This window comes from Monodon monoceros, unplaced genomic scaffold (assembly GCF_005190385.1).
Source record: "Monodon monoceros isolate NGI ecotype Baffin Bay Population unplaced genomic scaffold, NGI_Narwhal_1 Super_Scaffold_18, whole genome shotgun sequence".
NCBI lineage: Eukaryota > Metazoa > Chordata > Mammalia > Artiodactyla > Monodontidae > Monodon > Monodon monoceros.
In genome coordinates, this window is record NW_021703774.1 from 173,482,940 (window position 1) to 173,496,891 (window position 13,952).

Below are 13,952 nucleotides of genomic sequence, written 5' to 3' on the forward strand. Positions count from 1 at the left end.
GCAAAACATCTCAAAAGACATTTTGCATATTATTTCCACTACTTCCCTTCTTCCTCAGTCCAGTCTATCCTCTGTCTGTGCCATTCTAAGAAAATTCTCTTGTTGAGATCACCAATGATCTCCATCGAGCCAAGACCAGTTCCATTTTTTGTATCCAGTATTTATCAGTCTTCTCAGCATCATTCAGTACAGTTGAGCACTTTTGAAACACTTTCCCCTATATTGCCTTTCATTGAGGCCACACTCCCTTGGGTTTCCTCTTGCCTCACTGGAAGCTCTTCCTCAGGTTCATTTGCTGCCTCCTTCACCCAAGTTTTTTTTTTTCTTTTTTTTTTTTTTCACCCAAGTTTTAAATATTGTGGAGCTGCAGGCTCAGTGCTGAGTCCTCTTCTCTCTGCCAACATGACAAGTGCTGTAGATTAAAGTAAGTCCAAGAAGGAGAATAATGCTGGAGATCGGTGTTTCCGTTTTAAAGAGGGTGGTCATACAAATGAATCTGTATACAAAACAGAAACTGAGTCACAGGTATAGAAAACAAACTTATGGTTACCAAGGAGGAAAGGAGTGGGGGGGGGATAAATTGGGAGATTGGGATTGACATATACACACTACTATATATAAAAAATAACTAATAAGAACCTACTGTATAGCACAGGGAAATTTATTCAGTGCTCTGTAATGACCTATGCGGGAATGGAGTCTAGAAGAGAGAGGGTATATGTATATGTATGGCTGATTCACTTTGCTGTACAGCAGAAACTAACACAACATTGTAAATCAACTATACTCCAATAAAAAAATTAACTAAAAAAATAAATAAAGGGGACCTTCCTGGTGGCACAATGGTTAAGAATCCGCCTGCCAATGCAGGGGACACGGGTTCGAGCCCTGGGCCGGGAAGATCCCACATGTCGCAGAGCAACTAAGCCCGCGCGCCACAACTACTGAGCCTGCGCTCTAGAGCCCGTGAGCCACAAATACTGAGCCTGCGTGCTGCAAATACTGAAGCCCGGGTGCCTAGAGTCCGTGCTATGCAGCAAGAGAAGCCACCACAATGAGATGCCTGTGTACCTCAATGAAGAGTAGCCCCCACTCGCCCCAACTAGAGGAAGCCCCACGCAGCAACGAAGACCCAGTGCAGCCAAAAATAAATTAATTAATTTAAATTCAAATAAATAAATAAAAGGGACTTCCCTGGTGGTCCAGTGGCTAAGACTCCACGCTCCCAATGCAGGGGGCCCAGGTTTGATCCCTGGTCAGAGAACTAAATCCCACATGCCTCAACTAAGAGTTCGTGTGCCACAACTGAAGATCCCGTGTGCTGCAACTAAGACCTGGTACAGCCAAATATATATATATAAATAGAGTGGTCAGAGAAGACCTAACTCAGCAAGTAGCATTTGAAGAAAGACCTGAAGGGACAGAGGAAGTGAGCCAAGTGGATATCAGTGGGAGAGCATATGAGGAGCAGAGGGAATAGAAGGCCCTGAGTCAGGAATAGGCCTGGCAGGTGGCCAATGTGGCTGAAGCAGGATGAATGTTAGGGAAAGTAGAAAGTGATGTCTGTGGCTTTCTGCTCTAAGATGGGAGCTGTTGGAGCATTCTGAACAGAGGAGTGATCTAATCTCTCCGATGTTTTAAAAGGATCACTCTCTCGATGCTACGTTGAAGACAGACAGTAGGGAATAAGAGTAGAAGCGCAGAGGCCAGTCAGGTTCTCACCTCTTGGCTCAGTGAGCCAGGTGAGAGGTGCTGAGGGCTCGACAAGATAGCAGCAAGCAAGGTAGGGAGAAGTGATGGGCTTCTGGTTATATTTTGAAGAAATAGCAAACAGAATTTGGGAGTGGAGGGTGAGAATGAAAACAATGAGAAAAGTCAAGGATGACTCCAAGTGTTGGTAGAAAGAGAAGTTGCGATTCATTGAGATGGGGAGGACTATGGGTGGAGCAGACTCTGAGGGGAAGATAAGGAGCTCAGTTTGGTGCATGGTAAGTCTAAGATATCTACTAGACTTTGAAGTAAAGATGTCAAGTAGATGGCTGCACATATAGCGCTGGAGTTTAGGAGAGAGGTCCAGACTAGAGACATCAGTTGAGCATCTTTGGTGCATGGATGAAATTTGAAGTCATGAGATGGGATGAGTGATTAGAAGAAGCAAGGAGGAGGAAAGGAATGAGCAAGGGAGACTGACAATGACTGGCCTGCAGTTGGAGGAAAACCAGGAGACGGTGGTATCTGTGACCAAAGTCAAGTGAACAAAGTGTTGAAAGAAAGAGGAAATGATCAGCTGTTTCAAATGCTGTCAACAGATGACTTAAGATGAAGACGGAGATTGTCCATTGAATTTAGCAACAAGCAGCTCTTCGGTGACCTTCAGAACAGTTTTGGTGGATTGATGGGAAAGGAAACTGATCTAGGTATGTATAAGAAAGAATGAAGGAATAGACAACTCTCTCAAGACGTTTTATGGCAAAAGAGAGCAAAGAAATGGGACAGTAGTTGGAGGGAGAAGTGGGTAAAGCTGTTTTGTTTTTCATATTGGGAGAAATAATAGTATATCTTTTATGTTAAAGGGAATTATCAGTTGAGAGGGAAATTTTTGAATATTTAGGGAAAAGTAGATTCTGTATACTATTGATGTCTTCTTTAAATCCTTTACCTTCTAAGAAGTATATTCTTTTTTTTTTTTTTTTTTTTGCGGTATGCGGGCCTCTCCCGTTGCGGAGCACAGGCTCCGGACGCGCAGGCTCAGCGGCCATGGCTCACGGGCCCAGCCCGTGTGGGATCTTCGCGGACCGGGGCACGAACCCGTGTCCCCTGCATCGGCAGGCGGACTCCCAACCACTGCGCCACCAGGGAAGCCCTAAGAAGTATATTCTTATCTTATAAATTGGAAAAGTGTATTTCCTCTTGAAAGGAAAATAATAGCAAGATTTTTTCTTACACAAATCTTGTTTGCTATCGCTGTTGATTTGACGTTAGTAATTTTCTAGATTTTTAACCTTCTTCTTGCCTAAAATGATACAGCACGCCTGCCAAGGAATGCCGACTGCTTTGTGAGGCCATGTTAATCATTAGACGTTGTTTCTGGCTAGAATCACAGGTCATGTCTGTGACTGACTTAATGTCTCTAAAAGTCAACTATCTGAAATTTATGTATTCTGACTCTGACTTGGGCTTAGGATTCAGAATTCTGCTTGCGTGGAGTAGAATTTGATTTTTCTAGGATTACATTGTAATGCCTAATGTCTGGGGTTGCTTGATACACTCAGCAGATGTGGTCACCAAATCCAGGAAAGAAAACCAGTACTGCTGACTCACTCTGTCATCTGTTCGTGCATTTAGTAACCACTTATTGAAAGCCTATGATGGGGGAGTTTCCTGGTGGCCTAGTGGTTAGGATTATGGGCTTTCAATGCTGTGGCCCAGGTTCAATCTCTGGTGAGGGAACTGAGATCCCACAAGCACACACAAAAAAAAAAAAGTAGGAAAAAGAAAAAAAAATGCCTATCGTGGGCAAAGCACTATACAAGCTACCAAGACAAACTGGTGAATAAGACATGCTAAGTATTCTCCTACCCATAAGATGCCTTACAGTCAAGGAGAGAGATGGAACAGACACAAAACTTTCCTGGGCATATATCTGGAGAAAACTCTAATTCAAAAAGATACATGTAGCCCAATGTTCCTTGCAGCACTATTTACAATAGCCAAGACATGGAAGCAACCTAAATGTCCATCAATAGATGAATGGCTAAAGAAGATGTGGTACATATATATACAATGGAATATTACTCAGCCATAAAAAAAGAATGAAATAATGCCGTTTGCAGCAACATGGATGGACCTAGAGATTATCACACTAAGTGAAGTAAGTCAGACAAATATCATATGACATCACTTATATATGGAATCTAAAAAAAAAGTTATTGTACAAATGAACTTATTTACAAAACAGAAATGGACCCACAGACACAGAAAACAAATTTATGGTTACCAAAGGGGAAAGGCAGGAGGGATAAATTAGGAGGTTGGGATTAACACATACACACTACTATATATGAAATAGATAACCAACAAGGACTTATTTATAGCACGGGGAACTATACCCAATATTATACTCAATATTTTGTAATAACCTATAAGGGAGAAGAATATGAAGAAGAATATATATATAGCTGAATCACTCTGCTGTACACCTGAACCTAACACAACATTGTAAATCAACTATACTTCAATAAAATAAAAAAAAATTAAAAACAAAAAACAAACCCCAAAACACGTATACAACTATAATACATTGTAGAAAGTGTGAAGTGCCATAAAAGAAATTCCAGGAAAGCACAGAGGAGCCCAAAGGATAAAGAGATTATTACTTGTTTGGAGGACGTTGCTCTGACTCACTGAAGCAGGCAGGTATTCTGAGAGAAATCTACCCAACAGCCTCCCTTCCAATGATCTCAACTAATGTCAGTATTTCCCCGCATTTTAAAACATGATAATTCATTTTTATAATCCCCTGAAAAGCAGGAACATCTTGACCCCACTTTCATTTTATAGCCAAATGAACTGACTCCATCTCTTTTTGTTAAAAAAATTCTATTAATGTCATATGTACTTAAAACGTAATATTAGAAGAGTTTCCTTTAATTTTTAAAACCTAATGAACAGTTGCATTTGAATAAAAATAAGATTTATTATGTTTTTAACCAGATGAATACTCACAAACTCATCTTCTATATTTCCTCATTAAGTGAAAAGTATTATCGGGAGAAAACTACCTACCTCTTGGCTATATTTTCATCATAAGTCTCCTACATTCCTTCTCTCTCTCTCCTCTTAGAAAAAAATTGATAAATGTGTCAGTGAGAATAAGAAAGGAACGTGATGGAAGACACCACCTCACATGGGAGTAAGTCAGTCACACCAGATTCAAGGGGTTCAGAAAAAGATTTTTTAAATTTTTGTTTAAAAAAGGGAGTTGGGAGACTTCCCTGTGGCGCAGTGGTTAAGAATCTGCCTGCCAATGCAGGGCACATGGGTTCGATCCCTGGTCCGTGAAGATCCACATGCCGCGGAGCAACTAAGCCCGTGTGCCACAACTACTGAGCCTGCGCTCTAGAGCCCACGTGCCACAACTACTGAAGCCTGGGTGCCTACAGCCCGTGCTCCGCAGCAAGAGAAACCACTGCACACCACAAAGAAGAGTAGCCCCCGCTCGCCGCAACTAGAGAAAGCCCACGTGCAGCAACGAAGACCCAACACAGCCCAAAATAATAATAAATAAATAAATTTTTAAAAATAAAAATAAATTAAAAATAAATAAAAATAAACATGACATACAGAGTGGAAGTCCTGGATTGATGGATTTCATTTATTTATTTGGTCATATTTGCGTTCCTCACCATGTTTCTGTATTGAGAACATATGTGTAGTTTTATCATTATCAATATCTGGGTAAGTAATATAAACTGAGGAAAATGGGAATTCCCTGGGAGTCCAGTGGTTAGGACTCAGCGCTTTCACTGCAGTGGCCAGGGTTCAATCCCTGGCCTGGGAACTAAGATTCCACAAGCTGCGCAGCGTGGTCTAAATAAATAAATAAATAAACTGAAGCAAAGAGTCCAGGAGAAATTGGCTCCACCCATAAGTGGAATTTATCGATTTACATAACTGCAAAGTCCAGAAGCAGATTTTCAGGTCAGGTTTGTTCCAGAGACTCGACAGTGGACCCAAGGTTCTTGATTCTCTCTCTGTTTTCTGCAGTAGCTGCCTGCTCCTCTGGAGAGCTTCCTTCACGGTGTGCTGGTGGCCCCCAGGATGGGTTATACTTCCTCATCCAAGCCTTGTAAGGAAGAGATTGTCTTTTCCCATCCTTCCCAGCTAGAATCCTGAAACCCGCTCACATTAGACCACTTGGACAACATGTAACCAAAACAAACAAGCAAGCACTAATTGATTTAGTCTGGGTCCCATGTTTCACTTGTAGAGCTGGGGTGGAGTTAACTTCAGCAGAACCAAATTGAATCTCCCTGAGCAAAATAAAAATCCCATTATCCACCCCACTGGTTAGAAAGCTAAATGACAGGGACCTCCCCAGCGGTCCAGTGGTTAACAATCGGCTCTTTCAATGCAGGGGCGTGGGATCGATCCCTGGTAGGGGAACTAAGATCCCACATGTGTGGTGTGGCCAAAAAAAACAAAAAAGAAGAAGAAGAGATAAATGGCAGCTTCTCCTGAGAAATAAGTGACTAAGTAAATAGTCTTAAGTTGCTATTTTAGATAATATCAGTACCAGGGATGGATGTAGGTTTTGTAGTATCTAAAACATAAACAATTTCGGAGGTCTTCTTTAAGAAAAAGAATACAAAATTAGTCTCAAATGTGAATTTTAAGAATCAGAAAAATAACAGTTTGATTAACTGCCCCTAAATAAATTTTACCTGCAACATACTCATTGTCTCTTCATATGATAATTTCATAATATAATTTTTTAGAGAGATTTTAAAAAGTAAACTAATCTTTCCTCTATCGTGGTTGACCTAAATCTACTTTTTATTACTGATAGCTTAGGAAAGTTTCTTTTAGCTTCACAACTCATTATAGTAAGGATATTACATTATTGGTAAGGATAGGTAAACTTTAGGACTGCTTTTAAACTTGGGGCTATTTCTTTTTCTTTGGCCTGCGGGATCTTATTTCCCTGATCAGAGATCAAACCCACGCCCCCGGCAGTGGAAGCCCGGAGTCTTAACCACTGGACTGCCAGGGAAGTCCCTTGGGGCTATTTTTATGAAGTTTCAGACATGAACTGGGATATTTCAGAGCATCATAAGTTTTCTTTTTCTTTTTTTGCGGTACGCCGGGCCTCTCACTGTTGCGGCCTCTCCCGTTGCGGAGCACAGGCTCCGGACGCGCAGGCTCAGCGGCCGTGGCTCGCGGGCCCAGCCGCTCCGCGGCATGTGGGATCTTCCCGGACCGGGGCACGAACCCGTGTCCCCTGCATCGGCAGGCGGACTCTCAACTACTGCGCCCCCAGGGAAGCCCTGAGCATCATAAATTTTCTTATGCTGTGATTAACAGTAACACTCTGAATTGAGGACTCACAATCACCAGTTTGCTTTTGCCTTTATCGTGGTGTGTTATGTTTCATATTAACTCCATCAGTGTCAGTATTTTATGTAAACTAGCCAGAAATTTAAATCTTTTGACTCACTCCCTTTCCTTTTTTAACATTTATTTTATTCAAGTATAGTTCGTTTACAATGTTGTGTTAATTTCTGCTGTACAGCAAAGTGATTCAGCTATAAATATATACATTCTTTTTCATATTTTTTTCCATTACGGTTTATCACAGGATATTGCATATAGTTTCCCATGCTATATAGTAGAACCTTGTTCTTTATCCATTCTATATATAATAGTTTACAATCTGCTAATCCCAAACTCCCAATCCATCCCTCCTCCACACCCTTCCCTCAGGGCAACCACAAGTCCTTTCTATGTCTGGACTCACTCCCTTTCTTTTTTTAAAATTAATTAATTAAATTTTGGCTTCCTTGCTGCGAGCAAGTGGGCTTTCTCCAGTTGTGGCAAGCGGGGGCTACTCTTCGTTGCGGTGTGCAGGCTTCTAATTGCAGTGGCTTCTCTTTGTTACAGAGCACAGACCTTACGCGCGCGCGCGCGCGCGCACGCGCGCAGGCTTAAGTAGTTGTGGTGTGTGGGCTCAGTAGTTGTGCCTCCCGGGCTCTAGAGCGCAGGCTCAGTAGTTGTGGTGCATGGGCTTAGTTGCTCCGCGGCATGTGGGATCTTCCCAGACCAGGACTCACACCCACGTCCCCTGCATTGGCAGGCGGATTCTTAACCACTGCGCTACCAGGGAAGTCCCTCCCTTTCTTAATTGGGTTATCAAACAATTCAAGAAACTATTCATTACACTTATGTAAAATTTATCCTTATAATGAACTACTGCTTTGGGTATGACCTTTAAAAAAATTTTTTTTTTACAATTCACTGCTTAATGTTAGAATCATTTATATGGAATTTATCATTGACTTTTTATGACTTTTGTTTCATATTTTCAGGACCTAGTACCACTTGGTGAACCTCTCCAAATGTCTGCTGACTTGAATCCAATCTAAGCAATTGTGATAAAATGCGTCTAATAGTTAACTATAGTAAATCACCATGAAGATGGCCTCTTGCATTTTAAAATGACAGAGGGATACTTTGCATATCATATTTTCTCACTTGTTTTACGGAACCGTGCCAAAATGTCTTTCCAAACTGCAATTAAAGCAGTGAGGCATAATTAAAAATATATATTTGGTCTTTGTCTTTGATTCCTGGCACAGAGGTCCAAAAACTCTTGGAGTTTCCTGAGTGATAGGAGTGTCTTTGTCATTCATAAGGGGCGACTGCAGATCACGCTTGAGTTTGTCCTAATGAGACAGCTTAGGGTGTTCCCCCCTCCAAATAGCCTCAGAATGGGGACTGGTCACCAGAAAGACCAAGCACTTTATTAGAAGGTGGGAACCCTCTGTCCAGCCTACCAGCCTCCGGGAGAAGAAGGGGGACTGGAGATTGAGTTCTATAAAGACCTTTGAACAATGAGGCTCAGGAGAGCTTCCAAATTGGTGAACACATCAAGACGTTGGGAGGGTGGAGGACCCAGAGAGGACATGGAAACACCGTGTCCCCCCACCCTTGCGTTATGCAGCTCTTCCTTTCGCTGTCCCTGAATTGTATCCTTTATGATAAACCAGTAACAGGAAGTAAAGCTCTGTGAGTCATTCCAACAAGTTATTGAACTTGAGGGAACTGTCATGGGAATGCAGAAGGCCACTTACTGTACAACTCGATTTATATAAAAAAATCCAGAATAGGCCATTCCATAGGGATAGAAAGTAGATTAATGGTTTCCAGGGGCTGTGGGGAAAGGGTTGACTGCTAATGGGTAAGGGGTTTCCATCTGAGGTAATAAAAAATTCCAGAATTAGACAGTGGTGATGGTTATACAACACTGTGAGTGTACTTACGGCCATTGAATTGTACATTTTAAAATAGTTCAAGTGGTAAACTTTGTTATGTGTAAATTACCACAATTTTAAAAAATGCACCCATTAGGATGGCTATTATCAAAAAGCCAGAAAATACATGTTGGTAAGAATGTGGAGAAATTGGAACCCTTGTGCAATTTGGTGAAATGGCACAGTTGCTGTGGTACACAGTTGGCAGTTCCTCAAAAAGTTAAACACAGGATTACCACGTGACCCAGAAATTCCACTTGCGTATATACTCAAAAGAGTTGAAAGCAGGGACTCGAATGGATATTTGTACACCTGTGTCCACAGCAGCATTATTCACAATAGCCAAAAGGTGGAAGCAACTCAAATGTCCATTGCCAGATGAATGGATACACAAAATGTGGTCCATCCATACAATACAATGGAGTATTAGCCTTTAAAGGGAATGAAATTCTAACACAGGCTACAGCATGGATGAACCTTGAAGACGTATGCTGCGTAAAATTTGCCACACTCAAAAGGACAAATATACGATTCCACACAGGTGAACAGTCAAATTCATAGAAACAGGAGGTAGAATGGAGGTTGCCACCGGCTGGGAGGAAGAGGAATGGAGAGTTGTTTCATGGGGACAGAGTTTCCGTTTGGGAAGATGAAGAAGTTCTGGAGATGCATGGTGGTGATGGCTGCACAACAATGTGGCTGTACTTAATGCCGCTGAACTGCACTCTTAAAAATGGTTAAAATGGGGCTTCCCTGGTGGCGCAGTGGTTGGGGGTCCACCTGCCGATGCAGGGGACGCGGGTTCGTGCCCCGGTCCGGGAGGATCCCACGTGCCGCGGAGCGGCTGCGCCCGTGAGCCATAGCCGCTGAGCCTGCGCGTCCAGAGCCTGTGCTCCGCAACGGGAGAGGCCACAGCAGTGAGAGGCCCACGCACCAATAAATTAAAAAAATAAAATAAAATTTTAAAAAAGGGTTAAAATGGTCAATTTTATGTTATGTATAGTTTACCATAATTTTTTTTAAACATCTTTATTGGGGTATAATTGCTTTACAATGGTGTGTTAGTTTCTGCTTTATAACAAAGTGAATCAGTTATACATATACATATGTTCCCATATGTCTTCCCTCTTGCGTCTCCCTCCCTCCCACTCTCCCTATCCCACCCCTCCAGGCTGTCACAAAGCACCTAGCTAATATCCCTGTGCCTTGCGGCTGCTTCCCCCTAGCTATCTACCTTACTACATTGGTTAGTGTGTATATGTCCATGACTCTCTCTCGCCCTGTCAAAGCTCACCCTTCCCCCTCCCCATATCCTCAAGTCCGTTCTCCAGTAGGTCTGCGTCTTTATTCCCGTCTTACCCCTAGGTTCTTCATGATACCATAATTTTTTAAAAACACTAAAAACTAAAAAAAGAAAGAAAAGGAGAGAAAAGAAAAGAAAAAGAAAGGAAAAGAAAAAGAGCAAGGGCCCTCCTTTTTTCCCCACAGGGCCCCGCGAGAAGAGGATGCAAGGTTCGTCCAGAAGGGGGCGCGTCGGGTCCCCGTGCTCCTCCGCAGCATCCGGGGCTACCCAAGAGGGGTCACTCCACCCCAACTTCCCTTAACTTCAAATCTGGGGCAGGGTGTGGCGGGGGGCGGCGGTGACGCGGGGGCGGGGTTCCCCTCTTTCCCGGGCTATCCGGCCCCTTCTCCGTGTTTGGGTGGCGCAGACGGTGCCCCTCTGAAGCACGCGCCACTCCCTGGAAAGCTCCTGTCTTTCCAGAAGGCTTCCTCTGCTTCCTAGGCTGGCAGAGCTCGCGTCCGGAGGAATCCCCTATTTTATTCTATTTCATCTATTTCATTGCTGCTCTCACAGGATGGCCAGCAATAACTTTGGGGAACAAACAGCCTGAGCGCGTCACCCTCCCACACATCAGGCTACTGCAGCGCGCGCAGCGCGCTCCGCGTGGACACGGCTACACGCCCCTTCCTCCCAGGGACGCGTAGCAGCTGCTCCCAGAGCCGCCCAGAAAAATCCGCATAGCCCTCCCCCGGTGGACGTCTCCTGATTGAAACAAAAACTCTGTCGTGGAGGCTAGTTTCTGAACTCTTCACAACTGGAGCCAAAATAGCACCACAGGCAGCTGTATACCAGTCTTTTCCTTGGAGAATGAGAAGAATTTTAATTTCTAACGCTTAAAACTTTTAATAAAATGCCTGAAGAAACAGACATCTGCAGGGGTAATGGGATGAAGGTTCAAACTAAAACCACTCCTATCTTGATTTGGTAGGTTGCCTAAGTGGGGAATGTTTTTTAAAAAGAAATGTTTCCTAGACATAAGGTGAGAGGAAGGAGGAGAAAACAAGGAGAAACGCAGAGAACCAGGGGCTTCCCCGGTGGTGTAGTGGTTAAGAACCCACCTGCCAATGCAGGGGACACGGGTTGGAGCCCTGGTCTGGGAAGATCCCACATGCTGTGGAGCAACTAAGGCCGCGTGCCACAACTACTGAGCCCGCGTGCCACAACTACTGAAGCCCATGCACCCAGAGCTTGTGCTCCGAAACAAGAGAAGCCACCGCGATGAGAAGCCTGAGCACTGCAAGGAAGAGTAGCCCCCGCTCACTACAACTAGAGAAGCCCTGCGGGCGGCAACAAAGACCCAGTGCAGACAAAGAAAATTAGAAAAAAAAAAAAGGAAAAAAAGGCAGAGAACTACTGCTTATTACTTTTTGTGGCTTTAAGTCAAGTTATATAAGGGAGGAATGGAGGAGAGCCAGCCATTCTGGAGCTGGTGCACCTGCAGGTGGAGGTAGACAGGTTCACGGCTTTGCTAAGAGTGATGCTCTTCTCCTGTGACCTGAGAGTCTCATAACTTGGTTCGAAGAACTGAATAGATACATAAATAAATAAATGCTCTATACCCTGAACTGAAGTGGATAGTTCCAGGTACTGCTGAGCAGCGGTCTAGCAGATAAGATTGCTCAAAGTCCCCTGGCTCTGCGAAAGGCCAACCTCATCTCCTCCCACTCTCAGCCCTGCTCCAGCTGCCTCCTGGCTGCACCTCCAGAACGTCAGACATCCTTTCACTTCAGGCCCTTTGCACTGGTCCTCTTGCCCCCCAGCTCTCCACAAAGCTTATTTCCTTGTTTTATGACTCTGACTAAATATCACACTTTCCTGAGATTTTTCGTAACCATCTTGCTTAAAAGGGCACCAGCAACATCCTGTTTTCTCTATTCCCCTTCCCTATATATATATTTTTTTGATAGCACTTACCACTGTATGTTTAACATATATATTATCTATCTCCTCCCTTTGGTTCATGAAGGGAACAATTTTTCACTTTTTTCACTGCTAAATTCCAGGAATTAGCATGGTCCTGGGGAAAGCAGGTCCTTCATGTTTGTTTTCTTTTTTGTTTTGTTTTGTTTTTTGGCTTCACTGCACCGCCTGTGGGATCTTACTTCCCAGACCAGGGACTGAACCCAGGGCCACGGCAGTGAAAGTGCCAAGTCCTAACCCACTGGACCGCCAGAGAAGTCCCCCCATATTTGGATAAATTAATAAATGCCGATAAAACTTTGCCTTCCCACTGCAGCCTATTGTCTCAAATTGCCCCAAAGCAATGCTGTTATGTTAGGAGATTTCTAAAAAGGGGTCGTCTCACAGCCCACAGCCTCCAATTTGGGTTACTCACTACATAATTCTCAAATCTCACTGGGTTTGCAACCTCAGCCAATCCACCTACTGCCTGATTCTATCCTGAAACAATCTTGTGTTCTTTCTTTTTGGTGGGATCACAATATCTAATTGGATCAACAACTGTTTCCTGACTTCATTTGACTCCAAAGTCATCACTTTTAAGGTCAAACTAATAACTTGGTTTCTGTTATTTATGTCGACTGAAAAAAAAAAAAGCACAGCCTAAAAGCTGAGAATTATGTTTTATTCAGCAGACTTACTGAGGACTTAAGCCCAGGAGCCAGCCTCTCAGATAGCTCCAAAGACGTAAGGGAGGAGCCGGAATATACGAGTTTTTGCAACAAAAACCAGGTAGTCAGAACATCAAAAGATTACTGTTAAAGAAAAAAAACAGGGTCTTCCCTGACGGTCCAGTGGTAAAGAATCTGCCTTCCAATGCAGGGGATGCAGGTTTGAGCCCTGGTCCGGGAAGATCCCACATGCCACAGGGCAACTAAGCCCGTGCGCTGCAACTACTCAGCCTGCATGCCTCCAACTACAGAGCCCACACTCCAGAGCCGGTGCACCACAACTAGAGAAGCCCGAGTGCCACAAAGAAGAGCTCGAGTGCTGCAACTAAGACCTAATGCAGTCAAAAAATAAATAAAAATAGGGCTTCCCTGGTGGCGCAGTGGTTGAGAGTCTGCCTGCCGATGCGGGGGACACGGGTTCGTGCCCCGGTCCGGGAGGATTCCACATGCCGCGGAGCGGCTGGGCCCGTGAGCCATGGCCGCTGGGCCTGCGCGTCCGGAGCCTGTGCTCCGCAACGGGAGAGGCCACAACAGTGAGAGGCCTGCATACCGCAAACAAACAAACAAACAAACAAACAAACAAAAAATATATATATAAATAAAAAAGAAATTAAAAAATAAATAAAAATAAATAAATACGAAAAACAAAACAGACATCTCAAGTTAATGAATTTAGCACTTTTCTATGTATGGGAAGATGCAAGAGTCTGGGCCCATTGAAATAATTCCTTTTATATGCACCTTAGCTATCTAAGGCCAGTATCCTATTTTTCTCCATCCTGGGTCCCCTGAGGGTGCAAAGTTGGAGGCTGCCGCAGTGGCTGGTGGCTTGATGGCTGCAACATTCTTGGTTTAGTGATATGGCAGGCCACATTTTTTGTCCACACTTAAAACAAGAGCTATACCTGATACTCACACTTTAACTTCCTATAGATTTCTGACATCACCAGC